The sequence below is a fragment of the Mytilus californianus genome, unplaced genomic scaffold (genome assembly GCF_021869535.1).
Source record: "Mytilus californianus isolate M0D057914Y unplaced genomic scaffold, xbMytCali1.0.p SCAF_10, whole genome shotgun sequence".
NCBI lineage: Eukaryota > Metazoa > Mollusca > Bivalvia > Mytilida > Mytilidae > Mytilus > Mytilus californianus.
Genome location: NW_026262582.1, coordinates 10,086,455 through 10,103,348, shown reverse-complemented (window position 1 = coordinate 10,103,348; position 16,894 = coordinate 10,086,455). Strand labels below are relative to the sequence as shown.

Here is a 16,894-nt window from a genome sequence, read left to right as displayed (position 1 = left end):
CAAGACAGCAACCCAACGAATTTATAAAGCTAAAATCACCGAGACGTCATTGACCTAAAATGACGATTTTTATCCATTTCTTGTGTTATTTAGCAGTAGAGATACATAGAGAGAAAGTGTAAGCAGCAAAACATTATCGGCAACGTTAGATCTACAACTAAATCGATATGACTAAATCTTTGCAAGAGTTAAAAGAACAGAGTTCAAATGCCCCCGCGTTGCACACATTTTATCTAACGCAATTGATTGCAGTAGAGGTGAAAATAAATACCATAAAGGGACAGAGTTCAAATGTCCCCCGCGTTGCACATATTTTATCTATCCAAGGTACAAGGGCAATAACTAAAAAAAAACTATTTAAATGAAGGATTCAGAGCAAATGCAATGCGATTTCCGTTATAATTGATATTTCCAAGGGGCATAACTCGTTAAAAATATTTGATCAGCATTTATTTTAAAAAGTGTCAAAGACATTGCCGATACAAACCTATGATATAAGTTTCATCAAATTATGGCAATATTTAAACACATGAGACCGCTAACAATGCAATTTTCCATATAATCAATATTTCCATGGGCATAACTCTTTTAAAAATAAATGATGGACACTGATTTTCGAATTTGTCCGAGACATTCACGATATAAATCTATAACATAAATTTCATAAAAATCTTGCAAAAATTGTACACACGAGAGCGCTAACAATGAAATTTTCCATATAATTAATGTTTCCAAGGCCATAACTCTTTTAAAAATAATTGCTCGGTAAAGATTTTCGAACTCGTCCAAGACATTGCTAATATCAACCTATGATATAAGTTTCATAAAAATCTGGCAAGAATTGTACACGTCAGAGCGCTAACAAGAATTTTATGTCCCCCGTAACGCGTTGCGCAGGAACAATATTTAACCAAGAGTTCCAAGTGGTGAAGTTGAAATCATCCCTTCGAAAACTTCACGGACGCCGTCACGAGTTTCACAGATTACGACGGATATGTTCCAATTGTCGTAACCACAATCCCGTCACCTTTTTCCCCGAATGAGCCTACATAATTAGACTTGGATTTGTTCCTATATGACGGGTTTCACATGTGGAGCAGGATCTGCTTACCCTTTCGGATCACCTGAGAATACTCCTAGTATTATTCAAAAGGGGTTCGTGTTGCTTTTACTTTAGTGTTCTATATGTTGTTCTTTGTTCTTTTGATTTTTCAATGTCTGTACAGACGGACCTTTTGTTCGGTGTCTATTTGGATGTATGTCAACAAGCATAAGAGAAGTAGTTGTCTCTTAAGGATAGCGATTTTCTGATTTGTAAAACCGTCATCTTAAACTATATGAAATTATGACATTCATCAATAATTTATTGTTGATTGTTGATGGTTACTTTACACGCTTATCATTGCTGCATATATCCTTCGGTTTTACCTAAACAGCTTTAAAATCCAACCACGCAGGAATACCATATAAAGATAAAGTGTGTCCAAACATGAAGTCAAGCAATGATAGGCCATATCTTGAAATATATTTTTGCTCTTTTAATATAGGTTTTGATTTAGCAAGATGATCATAATGATGATTACAGAAACTCAATTCCAACATGCAACTAAATATATAAAAAAAAAAACATATAGATATTTGAAGATACATATAATATTATAATTGACATTGACCTTGGTACAAAAAAGCCATGCCAACTTTTCATGTATCTGAACTGTTTATCTAAAGTAGGTACAAATGTATTTCAAAATTGTTTAAAACACCATAAGATGAAAGTGTGCACAAAAATTTGCGTACACAAGTACAAAGAGATCATGCTAAAAGTTATGCATTTGCTTTTTTAAATGAAATCATATTAATGTCAATTTCCATATTAAGATATTCAATATTTGTCGTTCACTAAATATGACTGATTGAGGACATTTTCAAGAAAGAATTGTAATTTTTGGAACAATACTAACAAATGATGTAACAATACTAACAAATGATGTAACAATACTAACAAATGATGTAACAATACTAACAAATGATGTAACAATACTAACAAATGATGTAACAGTACTAACAAATGATGTAACAATACTAACAAATGATGTAACAATACTAACAAATGATGTAACAATACTAACAAATGATGTAACAATACTAACAAATGATGAAACAGTTTCATAGATATTTCACATTTTCCATTTGTCCTTCTTTTGTAGAGAAACTGCTTCGGTGGTCTCGTGGTAGCGTATTCGACTCGATTGCAGGAGGTCGTGGGTTCGAACACTGCACGGGTCAAACCACAGACTTTAAAATTAGTAATCACTGCTTCTCCGCTAACCACGGGCGATTAGGAGTCTGAGAAAATATCGGTCAGCTCGAAGTCAGAAGTGTCCGGGTAGGGTGACATGTCTTCATGGCGATTGTTAACTTGGTGAAGTAGCACGTTAAAAATCCGCGCTCAGTGTTTCGGTGTAATACAAAGCAGAAATTATAGTCATATCGCATTATCATGTTGTCGTCCTGAATATGCATTAATTTTGCCACTGGACGAAACACAGCCACCCATCGTCATCATCTTTTGTGGAGTAGTATTATTCTACCATGCATAATTATTTCTGATATGTTGTCAAGTCTTTAATACGATAAACAAACAATATTTATAAAAGAATCAAAATATTCAGTATAAAAAGATAACGAAAATATCATTCTACTCTCCGTGTATACGTATCTAAAAGGGTACTAGTACTATAGTATTTTGAAGTTCTTAAGCACGGTCAGAATAATATTATAGCCAAAGGTATTAAGATTTCAAATGTATCGTAAACAAAACTCTGCTCACTGTCTGAACATTTTAACAATTCACAGCATAATACAACAAGTAATGCATGTCACCGGCGAGGGCCAAGAAGCACTTTACTGGTCGTTTTGTTGTACCCTCTCCCATACGATATGAGGGGTTCATCATTTCTGTATATATTATAGGTTATATACGTTCATATCCGTAGATATGGGTATTTTAACACCCTGAAGTACCCCAGTCAACCATGAGGCGAAGCACGTAGTGAATTACCAATCCTTTTGTTTGCTTTATCTGTTGATGACGCAATGTTTTTAGATCTTTTGTCAAGAATTTCATCCTCCGTGTGGGCACCAACACGCTTTGACATTTTCAATATGGACGCCGTCAGCGTATACATGCGCGTGACTTCCCCCGGGATAATGGGTAGCAACTTCCAGGTATTATGGGTTAGCATCACCCGGGGCTATGGGTTTTTTAACGACGGCCATTAGCCAATCAAAATCTGAGAAATATACTAAGCCGGGGATAATCAACAATATTATGGGGTATTTTTCTTTATCTTTAACATTACTCATATTCTGTAAAATTCTCATGAAAATTGGTAATAATGTTTATTATTTTTTTCAGGGCCGTAACTAGCCTCTTTTAAAAGTGAGGCGAGGGGTTTTGGGGCCGCTCAAGGCCCCCAGAAGCTCTGGAAAAAATGACGCAAAATTGTGCATTCTGAGCGTTTCTCGGACCCGTTCTTAATCAGAAACGTAAGTTTTGTTTTAATTATGTTTTCGACAATATTCTGGTCTCAAAGCAAAATATATAGATTCATTGTAAGACTCTTAGTTTTTAGGGACAACATCAAAAGACCGAGAAGTAGGATAAAGCAAAAATCGTATGTCACATAATTAAGTGTGTGGCTGCTGTTTTTTTTTTTAATTGAGTTTTGGCTTGCATAAAACGTATTATACCTGTCAATTATTTTTTTTTTCAAATCAAGTTAAGAGGGGGCTGATTATCATTTATTTAACTATGTGAATTAAGATTTTATAACGCATTTCAATTCCAACTTGATGTAGTTCCTAACTTGGATAAAAGGGTACACTCAGGGTAGAATCAGGAAAACTTAGACCTCATTGCTACATTTTATGCTGAAAAATGTCGGATCTGTCTGTTCTGGTCTTGTATTGTGTTTAGACTATGGTGTATTTTTATGTGACTTTCAAATTTATTCACAGTACAAATACTTTAAGTACTTAAGTCGACGCTAGGGGCCGTCTTGGCCTTGTTGTAGGGTATGAATGATTCTTTCATTGTTAAAGACCCTCAAGCGACTGTCAAGATGAAGAACAGGAATAAAAACCCTGTTCATTGATAATTTGTACTTTTTCTATGTAGTGTGTGCGATTTTGTCCATTGTACATTTACTCCATATCCCTTTATTTTCTATTTAAGGGCCTGGAGTCTGTTTCACAAAAAAACTTACGACTAAGATTGATCGTATACTGAATTGTTCATTACTTACGATCAATCTTAGTCGTAAGTATTTTTGTGAAACCGACTCCTGAACACGGCTTAATGCGAGTTTAGCCCTTCAATATAAAAGGTCGTACGGTAATACGTGATTTTTCTTTTCAAATGATTTGATTCCGGGAGATTGTCCCACTTTAATTTAACTCATGTCAGCTTTTTAGTTTTATTTACAGAAAAGAGAGCCAGTCTTGTATTCTTTAATATAAAGTTTAATTTTCCATGAAAAAAACGACCAATTTTTCTATGTCCGGTAGCATCGAATCTTCTCAAACCATTTTTTCGACATCGGTGGACATGTAACATTGCCAAACCACACAACCTTTCACCCGTCATCGTTGATCTTTCCCAAGTCTTAAGTCTACTCAAAGCAGAGGATGAATGTTTACAACATACAGATGTTACGAGAAGAATCAAAAACAGAATAATATTGGACAACTGAAGCGTTAGTCATAAAGATTGATTGATTGATTGATTGATTGATTGATTGATTGATTGATTGGTGTTCGCCTAACGCCGCCTCAGAACAAAAAAAGCGAGAGCTAATTTCAAATATTTTTACAAGTTAAAGTAGGCTTTAAAATTAGACAAAAGTTCCTGAAATATAACAAAACTCAAGTTTAAAACAAAATTACTAAATTAAATTTACAAATGCAATTCAACACTAAGACAATAGTTATAAAGAAGGGCAATAAACGAACAAAAGACAAACCCGGTAACATATAAGACACATAACGACGAACAATAGACCATCAACACTGAAAACTAAAATAAATGAGTAATATGGATCCCGAAAAACATGGGATGACGTCAGAGGGTGAACAGAACTTGCTTCTTGCAAGACACTCGCCGTGAAAACAATTTGATATGATGACAAGCTTTTGTTTCAACTTATAATTTTTTTTTCGAAATTTTCAACATGAGGCATTTGCCTCATTTGCCTCAATGTAGTTACGGCCCTGTTTTTATGTAATAACGTAATTTCTTTGTTCTGTTAATCGCTCATTTTTATAACCAGTATTGTATAACCTAATTCATTTGTTTTCCACAGTTATTATTAATACTTTTGCACCCCATTTTTCTCTGTTCTTTATTTTGTTCGTCATGTTTCTCTTTACAGCATTTTTTTGGCCATTATTCTCTATTCTGTAAACTCAGCTTTGGTTTGGTCCATAACCATATCTATTTCGTGAAATAATCCTTTATCTGAGAAATTTGCAAGTCATCATTTCATTAGCACATCCCATACAAAATTTTAAATGCCGATTTTTCAATGGCGCAAATAAAAATATATACAAATGTGGATTAGTTTTCTCAATTGAATTTTTCCATATTTTTCATGTCGGGGCCTTTTGTAGCCGACTATACGGTATAGGTTTTTCTCATTGTTGAAGGCCGTACGGTTGCCTATAATTGCTTTATTTGAACTTTGGTGGAAAATTGTCTCATTGGCAATCATACCTCATCTCCTTTTTTTTTATATACGACCGGGTCGGAGTAAATATAAACCCTTCACTTCGATATCACAATCGGTGGACTAACAAAGGTATTTAAAAGTTGCGACTATTCAAAGGAGGACATGTATAGCCTGACAGTGCCTTCTTCAAATGATGTTACAGTAAATGACTTATAAAAAAGAAGATGTGGTATGATTGCCAATGAGTCAACTCTCCACAAGAGACCAAATGAAACAGAAATTAACAGCTATAGGTCACCGTGCGGCCTTTAACAATGAGCAAAGCCAATACCGCATAGTCAGCTATAAAAGGCCCCGAAATCACAAATATAAAACAATTCAAACGATAAAACTAACTAATACTAGTTCATTTTTTTTAGTATTAGAAAATAACAATCAGATCAAACATTAAGATAACAGGTGCAAAACTTTATGAAGGTCTGGATTTGGGGTCCCTCATTTCTTTATTTTTAAATTTGTCAGTCCATTTTTATTTATTTTACCCATTATTCTCTATTCTTTATATTTTAGCACTCCATTATTATTGATTCTTTATTTTCACCCTATTTTTATCAATATTTAGTTTCCCCTTTATTCTGCACATTTTGCCCATTAGTCTTATTTTTCCTTTTACCTCATGAACTCCAGGTCAGTAAATTCAAAATAACAAATACATGGCATGGACCGTGGCCTTTATAATGTAAATATGGATAGAAATGTGCAATACCTTAAATACAAATTTAGAAGGGGATTTTAAATATATAATAACAAGGACATTTTAAACATAAAATTGAACAATGCATAACATTGCCGCTTCAACAATTTCTTTGAACTTTATTTTCATTGCAATTTAAATTCTCTTTGCGTATATCTTTGAACATGTATTTTAGTTATTGATTGCTCTCTCGGTATATCCTTCCTGGTTTTATTATACTTATATCGATTAAACAGGTTTAAATACACCTGTCAAAGGAGAACTAAATCTTATTACCTTCCGTTATAATATGGCTAGCGAGGGGTGCTCCGAATAACGGGTCTGAGGGTCTGGTCCATCATTTCTGTATAGTTTCTTTAATTTTTTAGGCCATTTTTCTCTATTCTTTATACTTTTTGCCCATTATTCTCTATTTTTTACATTTTAGCACCTCATTATTCTCTATTCTTGTAAACCCCCATCCACACCCTCGGGTCTTCATAAATTGTACATACATACAATGGCAAAGAATGTTTTCCTCTATTTATATATACTTTATTACTGTATATCATATTTGTTTTTGTACGTTGTCTTGTACATAATAAGGCCATTGTTTATAATAGTTTTACATTGTTATGTCGTTACCTTTTATAGATTGATATCCGCGGTATAGCTTTGCTCATTGCTAAAGGCCGTAGAATGACCTATAGTTGCTAACATTTCGTCATTCGGTCTCTGGTGGATAGTTGTCTCATTGACAATTATATAATACCAAATCTCCTTATCTTATTATAACATTCCTATTGTGTGTAACAGGACAACACTTTGTTCTTAGAAAGCAATATCCAAAAGAACACAGTCATTTAAAGTTGGGCCATATATACTTTTGAGATGAATTCCACTTTGCCAGATATATATCCATACGAATGAAAATAAGTAAATGCTATTTTTGACCTTTGCTTGTACATTTTAATACAGGTACCTATAGGTAATATAATTAATAAATAATACACACTTATGCATATATTTACAATTTTTTTTCAACGCGTTAGGTTTTCTCGTCCTGAACATGTATGAAATATTTGCCACTGGACGTTAAGCAACCAACAATCAATCAATCATAGCCGTTTTTGAGTTATTTTGCGTCAAATCAAATTTATAAACCTACCCGACAGCTAGGGGGAATACGTACTTACAAATTCAACATGGCATAAAGTAACTTTGACGTAATTTCTCAATATTAAAGTCATGCTTTCTTTTCAAAACTTCGTTGTTTTTTTTAATTGAAATATATCAAAACCATACCATTAAGTGCACAAAAAAGTGCACCCCTAACGTAAAAACCGCCTACCCCTCACCCAAAACTTCAATACAGTATTTGACAAAATATAAAAGTAACAAAAAATATGAACACTTATTCTTCTGAAATTTCAATAATTTGTTTGTTTCAAAACTTAATAGTAAAAGGGTTCATGAACTAGGGCAAGAAACCCAAAAACACCAAAACAAATATACAGTTTACAAGATTTTATTTGATCGATTAGAGACCTGCAGGTTAAAATTGATAGTTATATATCAAGACATACACACATATACATACACACATATACACACATATACGCTACATTATGATAATAATAATGACGTTTAGATTAATTAATTGTTAAGTCCAGTGGCAAATATTACACGAATATTAAGGACGAGAACAAATTAATAATAAATACATACGGTATATTCTGTAAGGTAGGTTGGCCGGTATCAAAGGGAGGAAATTCAAACTGTCACTGGAAAATGAGGTAATACTATGTTTATAGGGGCGTACCAGGCCATCTACGGATCCTTCAGAGAGTTGTGCCAATGGTTCTACAACGTGCAGGGAGCTTGGCATTAAACAAATAGGAGGATCGGATTAAACGTCACCATTTGGGACGGACGTTGCTGCGTATCTATACATTCCAAATGGCCAAACGCACGACAAACTTTATAAAGAGTTATCAGCTGACCGACGGGAAAAGTCCAGGGATGACCATATTTCTATACCCCAATTAAACCTTAATTGTCCCTTCCATCCTTGGGGCTATGTCGTTTTGAAATTAGAATCGCGTAGATGAAATGCTAGTAAGAATACACAAAACACCACAAATACATGTAACTATCATAATTTAAGACGATCGCAATATATAAACGCGAAAAAAGCATTAAATAAACATGATTTTAATATAGTTTGTACATTCATAAATAAAAAGCATGGATCAACAATATACCCTTGCAGAAAATATCTAATAAGCGGCGACATTTCCTCCATCCTTTTAGAATTAGGTTGCAAACGAAGATGGACGCTACTGGTCTACATGTACGTTTGCAGAAAAATGCCAATGAAACTCCGTTTCAAGTCATTCAAATTACATAGCAGAAGACATTCATTAGGATTAAAGTTCACAAAATTATAGGACGTGGTATACATGTAGATGTTCAATATACAAGAAATCATGGTAATCCTTGAATTAAAATTATCAGCGAAAAGATGTTTCAAATTAATATTTGGTATGCTGTTATATTAACATTGGATCCTTTTATTTCCGCGGAGATTATTTGGCCATGTTCCCTCGGTCATGGCTACGTGACTTTGAACGTTTTGCATAGTTTACATGTTTAGATATTACCATTTTAATTTAACCATTTGCATTTTACAATAAAAAGTACAAAAATGCGAGACATATCTCTGTGTCAACAGAAATTTTATGTACAAGTAATTATATGAATAACTAGTTCAATGGCATACTTTTACACAGACAGTTGTCCCTAAAAATAAACTGAGCCTTAAGCTTAGGTAGTCGCATTTAAAAACAAAAAGTTGTTTAATTGCGTTTTAGTTTTACGACATATATGTGGTCTCGATAGGCAAAAAGTAAGGTTATTACACACACAAATCTGTTTAATATAAAAAAAACATACGTGGTATGATTGCCAATGAGACAACTATCCACCAAAGTTCAAATGAAGTGGATGTAAGCAATTATAGGAAACCGTACGGCCTTCAACAATGAAAAAAACCCATACCGTATAGTCGAATATTAAAGGTCCCCGACAGGAAAAATAATTAAGAAAGCTAACGGCCTAACCTATAACAAAATAATTTCAGAAAAACAAATATGACAGACATGAACCAACGACAACTACTGAACTACAAACTCCTGACTTGGGAGAGTCACATAAAGAATATCTGTTTTTTTTTTTTTTCGAAGGAGTTGGATGTTGAGGGTTGATATGGTCTGTTGTACTGTGTGGTATTATTGGTTTTAATCATATTTATAATGATCCCTTTTCATGCACTATTATTTGTTATAATATTATAATACTTTCTAAAATTAATCTCCTAATTAAAATGGTATGATAGCATGTCAAATTATGTAATGCACAGGCATTACAGCTACATTAGGGGACGACCATTTGATATTCTGGGGGAGGGGACAGGCCGGTTTCTTTTGGATTGATTATTTATTTTCACTTTTGTATACACAATTGTTTCCTGCATTTTGTGTTGCAGAATATTCATTTTCATCCTCTCTGCAAGGTTATTTATTTTCACCTCTAACCAGGCTAGGATACATGTATTTATTTTCACCTCTAACCAGGCTAGGATACATGTATTTATTTTCACCTCTAACCAGGCTAGGATACATGTATTTATTTTCAAAATCTCTCCCCTGCCCCCTTTCTTCACCAACGAAAATCAAATTGTCGTCCCATAACGTATTCCAAAGTGAAGAATGTCTAAAACTTTCAAAAAGAAGCATACCAACTATCAATAAATACACTATGATGGTCGGTAATTGTTGATGATCGAAGCTGTGTTGTTAAGTTCCTTCCTAATGGCGTTGTTCTTTCAATTCACAAAATATACATTTGAAGTGATAAAGATAAACAAATCAAATTTGTGATTCAAATTGAATGAAGATATGAATTAAAAGAAGCTATAAAGATGTCTCATTAACGTTAAGGCCTCGACGATGTAAATGCACAACTTCTACATCATTTGGTATTTCGTGGAGAGTTGTCTCATTAGCTATATCATACTACATCTTATTTTATATATATTAAATAATATTGTCTAAGAGATGTTTACAATCAAATAATGTATGTAATGATCAGGTAGTTTTCTTTGAAAAATATAATTAAAAAGAGATATAAGGTAAATGTCAGTGGGATAGCAAACAAACGACACAAACAATCAAAAGAAATCTTAACCGGACATTTCCGTGAATTTCACTTGATACAATGAATACCAAAATTCATAGCCAGAAATTAGTAGTACTTTTGCTAATTAATATTCATAATATGTAAATGAGAATTGTACCACGTGATAATAGTTTGAACTGGACTGGCTTGATATCATTAAAATCTTTAAAACACGGATATTATAAGTTGCCCGTCACAGAGTCCTTGTTTATAATCACTCTGATATTTCCGTAAAGTTGTCAGGCGGTCAAAATCAAAACAATGAACGCGAATGTAGTGATATTTTCGTGTTTTCGTGAGTTGATTCTTCTTGAAATAGAGGCATTTTAACTTTACGTGGGAACCTAGAGTTCAACGACTACACAAACAAGGTTTGGACTTGCTTATTCTTTGGACATTCAAGTTTCAAGTTTCACCCCAGCAACCTGTATTTCTAATGACCTTTTAGCCAATTTTCAACACGAAGTTTGCAAATTTGACGTTTCAGCCATTTTAGCCTGTATTTTATACTGCAATGTTAAAAGCCTCTCGCTTCGATTTTTTAAATAGCTCAGGAACCTTGATTTTTGCAACGCCAGTCATTATATTTCGTTTAAATGGTGTATATTGTTGTGTATATTTATTTTCTGCCCCGGCAACCTGTCTATCACTTAAATCAAAGTTAAAACAGACATTTTTTCTAAATTCCCTATCATTTCAATATAATTTCCGTGACCCGTATACGATTTCTTTAATAAGCAAAGTGGCGTTGATTTCTGGATATGTAAAAATAATTTACGCAATTATTTGAACTAACAGCTGGGTGGAATTTGTCAACTGGTATTCGATACAATGTACATTGTGTAACAATCCCAGTAAACCATAACATATCAACACAACCCATAAAACATTGCATTTAGGAATACAAAGTGGGGATATTGTGTGGTTTTTTTCTTCTCTCTGGTCGACAAAACTATTTTCGACGTTAAACAAAATATTGTTTCAAAAACATATAGGTACAACAGAATTGTTAAGCTCAATGTGTATTTATTTTTATTTTTTTCAATTTTCAAGGGAGTCAAACTATTTTTTAACATTTTTCTCCTCAAATATTGTTTAAAAAAATCTAAACATATAATATATTCTAAAAAAATGCCCCACTCACCCACAAAGTTAAATGGTTGCATGGTGCCTTAGAACAGATTAGATTTTCGGAAGAACATACCATATAGCAATACAGTAGATAGAACAAACACATAAATAATTCTAAGAAATCAAAGATAAACGAAATATGTTCTTTTTAAAACTGTCAAATACATATATAAACTCTTTTTAAATCTATCAGACCTTGAAAAGTTACGACTCAAATTTCCGAACAGTGATTAATATCGACACTCAATGTTGCATTTATATATTATATAATATTTAAATATGTATTTCAAGTGAGATATACACATTCATTTTATGTACATGCATGGCTATCCAATTTCCTTTAATGACATACTTGTGTAAATAATAATACAAACACATTAATGTAGAAAGTTACCAAGAATATAAAATCTAAATATATATAAACAGCCAATGCTCTTCACCTACGCAAACGGTAAACAGCCTAAAAATAGAACACCTGACTTCCAAGTAATTCACCCCATTCAGGTCAACATAACTTCAGGTGCATATAAGTCAACACAATATAGTACACCCTTTAGAACTATTTAACCTAACTGTCCGTTATATGTCAACTTGATTTCAAATAGAAGGTCATTAAATTAGGGCACAATATAAATGACCTGCTTTGGACAGAAAAAAACCCCAAAAAATTAAGTCAATGCAAATTACTTAATACAGCTGTGGAATATCAAATTCTTTGACTCTTTTTCAATTATCAACCTGGGAAGAACTAGATCGTGTTGGAAGTTAGCAAACTCAACTTTCAGTTATAACTAGGGTACTAGCTGATAATCATATCATACCACAATTTCTTTGCAATTTAACATAGAAAAGATTGAAGTTTACCTGAAAATTTATGAAAGCAGTTAATCGTTCAATACATCGCACATATGCTATTCATAAAACATATTAATGTATGCATATTTATAAATAATATAAGATAAGAATTAAATGTAAGTTATATACTTACAATAACTTCCTATTCTCAGACAAAGTTGCAAACATTCAGATCAGCCATTTTTCAATAAATCAAGCTTGTCGTCTTGACATTACGTAATCATCGTCTGCTAGCTGCACACGGGAATGACCTCTATATAGTTGCACTATGTTCTAGATTTAACGACAGCTAGGTTAGATACATAATATGTGTATCTATTTAAATACACAAGTTTATGCACCTTTTACGAAATAAACATATCTGTTAACTAACTATTTATATCAAAAGGAACATAAACTGCACAAACATAATAAAGATAAATACTGAGTTTTCGGGAAATTTCTCTTGATATATTCTCCCCCCAAAGAATACTCGTACATTCTGACCTAGTTAATAGACAAAAAGTTGAATCAATAAATCGTCTGCAACTCCGGATTGATCCAAACGACACAGACAAAGTTTACATGTAATCAGACAGTTACATAATCATTGAACCCTGTATGTCATTGTCTTTTGTTATGTTGACGGTAAAGGGGGAAGTGATAGTCAATTTCAGCAAATACAAAAGTCAAAATCAACAAATTAAAGGTCAATAACAACAAAATAGAGGTCACTACCAACAAAACAGAGGTCAATACCAGTAAATAAAAGGTAAATACCAACAACTAAAAGATCAATATCTACAACTAAATAGTCAATACAAGTTGTTTTCTTTAAAAAAGAAATGCAATCGTGAACCTAAATGCCTGTTTGACATAAACGATCAGTGTAACTGTTGTTCGATGTGGGTCAAAATATTCTTTCTCTCCAGCAAAGTAACATTTCAACATTCTAAATAGGAGCCCCTCTCTGGATATTCAATTCTGAGGTGCTGTTTTTGAAATTAAAAGTTAGTTTTCTGGCTAAAGTCGAAATTCAAATGTGAAGAAATTTAACTGACATTAATCATGGTTATTTGTTTGTGGGGAGGTGTTTCACATACACGTACCAAAAACAAAAGAATTGACTTTGCCATTGTTAAATATATTTTTTTGGAGAGGGTAGTCGACACAGGTGTCCCTTGAAAAACTCGCACATTTAATAATTAAAAAAAATGACAAACGGATCTCTAGTTTGATAAAATAATCATAACTAAATAATATTAATTTCCCTGGTATTATAAGTACTTAAACAATTGCTAATCTATTCTCACAAAACACATACCGGTAGTAATTAACAATAGTTTTGATGCCAAACATCGAGGAATATATCAAACCTCTTCTTTTTAATTGCAATGGCCATAAATTTTAGATAAATAGAAAGTCATCGCCTCACGCCAAAGAATATCACCCAGTGTCCGTAAATCGTTTTATATCTATAGAATATTTTTTTCATTAAAAAATTGTTTTGATATGACATATTTTTGCATTTAACCAGAGACATATAATTCCGCTTAATATGTCTCTTATGTAACACACACAAAGGTTGCCTTTTAGATTTCGTCTAAAGTTCCTAAGTTAACTGTCATTCGTTTTCATAAGATTAATAAAAAACAAAACATAAGGAGATGTAGTATGACTGTCAATGAGACAACGATCCACCAGAGTTCAAATGAAGTGGATGTTAAGTAAAGGCAACAGTAGTATACCCCCTGTTTAATAGTCATAAATCGATTAAGCGAAAACAAATCCGGGTCAAAAACTAAAACTGAGGGAAAACTATAAGAGGAAAACAACGGAACAACAGAAACACTGAAACGCTACAAAAACAAACGCCAACATACATAGAAACGGACTATTTGATAACAACCTCCACATTCCTGACTTGGTACAGGACATTTTCATAAAAAAATGGTGGGTTGAACCTGGTTAAAATGGCTAGCCAAACCTTTCGCTTATATGGCAACGTTAAAAATACTGCTAAAATGACAACATTATGTGACAGGAATTACAGTACAAATAAACACAAGAACACTCAGGACAGAGAAATACATAAATAGATAATATAATAGTACATTACAACATATAAACCACAAAATAACAACGGACACCTCCCATGAATTTACGACAGTACACCAGGACACCACAATAGAATTATAAACTGTGCACCACAATAGAATTGTAAATTGTGCACCACAATAGAATTATAAACTGCAATAGGCAACCGTACGGCTTTCGTGGCCGTACTTAATTCAGTTTTGTTTCTACTTTGATGACGGTTAAGAATATATATTTTTTCCTAAAATATTCCTCTATATATAACGATTATGGTAACTCCATTAAGTAAAATAAAAAGTAATTCCACCTATGTAATTCTAATTTACAGAAGTGTAATTATATAATGTTTTCCTACACGCCGCTTTCCTGGACGTAGAATTTTCATAGCTACTTAAATGGACTGCACTCTAATTTAATTGTGCTAAAATGGCTATTTTTTTTAATCCTAAAAACGCCCTCTCCATTGACGGTAACTTTAACGGTTTCGCTTAAAATCTCATCGCCAATGTGAATTTCAGAAACTTCACACATGCATCTCTAATTAATTAACTACTGATGTATGCTATCAATCAGTCTCGATAAACACTTTACCCTATAACAACTGCAAAACGCCAGTGAATATTCATTAGATCAATTAATTACCTATTATGCAGTTGGCCATAAAAAAGAACAGATGTATTCCGAAAAGACATTAGAGTCTTCCGGTATTCCGAAAAACTACAGCATCAATTACTATATATGCGTGAACCCTCAGGGGTTTACTCAATAAATACAACAGACATTTTATTAATCTCACAAATTAAACAAGAATGGGACAATTGTGTCAAGTTCCTGTGGTTAATTTTTTTCTCTCTCTCTCTAAAACAAAGTTACATGAATACATAAAGATCTAGAAAGTTCTAAAATGAGATAATGCATAGTGTTTTTTGGACTTGTTTGTCTGTTTGGCTGTCGTTTTTTTTTTGCCATGACGTTGTCAGTTTCTATTCGACTTGTGAGCTTTGCATGTCTCCTTGTATCACCCGCCTCTTTTGTTATTTCATATGGAAATGTTTAACTTGTAAAACTTGATTTTTTTAACCATACGAACAAATTTTATTCAACGCCATTGAAAAATCCTGCAGATGGTGATTAATATATATACATGTAGGACGCTTATGTTTTCTGATCTAATGTCTGATTAAGTTTTTTACACTGATTTTACGGCTTACTGACCATGGAAATATAGTAGTGTTAATCTAGTACACTATAATGTTTAATTCTTTGTTCAAGGTAGATACCATGGAGTTGTGGGCACATCCACATGAAACTGAGTTCATTTGTTCGTTATGATGTGAACTTTTTCAATTTTATGCCATATTTTGTATCGAGTAGTCTCGGAACACTTTGCTTGTTGTAGCATATTTTGTAAGCATTAGATCTATACACCTTGAAGACGTTAGCCCGAATGGGCGTATCTAATTTTCACCAAGATGTTATTGTCAATCCAGAATGATATCTGTCAATAATCTAGAGGGTGGGTCTTTCAGCAATTTGATCTTATGTTATTGAAAAGCAAGATAAATGTATGGTATCCAATTTTATTTAACGACATCTTGGTGTAAATAATGATATGTGAATGATGTTATTTGTGTATATAATGTACTTTATCTTATGTTGAACACGTGTTGCACATTTGACTTATTTTGGGGATCATCAGGAATATTAACTTTGGTGATGATTGATTGATGTTTTATGCAACTATTGTGCTATTTCGTGGCGGTCAATTTTTATTGGTGGAGGGAGCCGTAGTGCCCAGAGAGAACTGAACATAGAAATGCGATATGGTGTATTATAAACACACTTTCTAGTTTATATTATGGAATAAAGGATTACTCATACAACATTGAGTACTGCTGTTCCATGACTAGTTACCTCCTTTCCAAATAAAATGTTGGAAGTATGACATCGACAGCAAAATGTAGAGTACATTCCTTTGAATACAAACTATATAATTATACTGTATCTTTGGTGTAAACAATATCTGAATCTTAACACTATACAAACATATTGATACAAACCATTACACATGAAGATACAAACCATTACACATGAATGCACCACAGTGAATTCGCTGATTTATATCATATAA

General features: G+C 33.0%; 1 protein-coding gene across 2 annotated transcripts in view; it reads right to left on the bottom strand.

Moving 5' to 3' along the window:
• LOC127717580 (nuclear hormone receptor E75-like) overlaps positions 1–16,894 on the bottom strand; it is a 233,400-nt gene that overhangs the window by 61,092 nt on the left and 155,414 nt on the right. The window contains exon 1 of one of the 2 annotated variants that reach the window (XM_052223281.1): positions 12,821–12,960. The exons of the other annotated variant lie outside the window; for it this stretch is intronic. The gene's annotated coding sequence lies outside the window, so the exon portion shown is untranslated. Of the gene's footprint in view, positions 1–12,820; positions 12,961–16,894 lie in introns of those variants that run through there. 2 annotated transcript variants of the gene reach the window in all.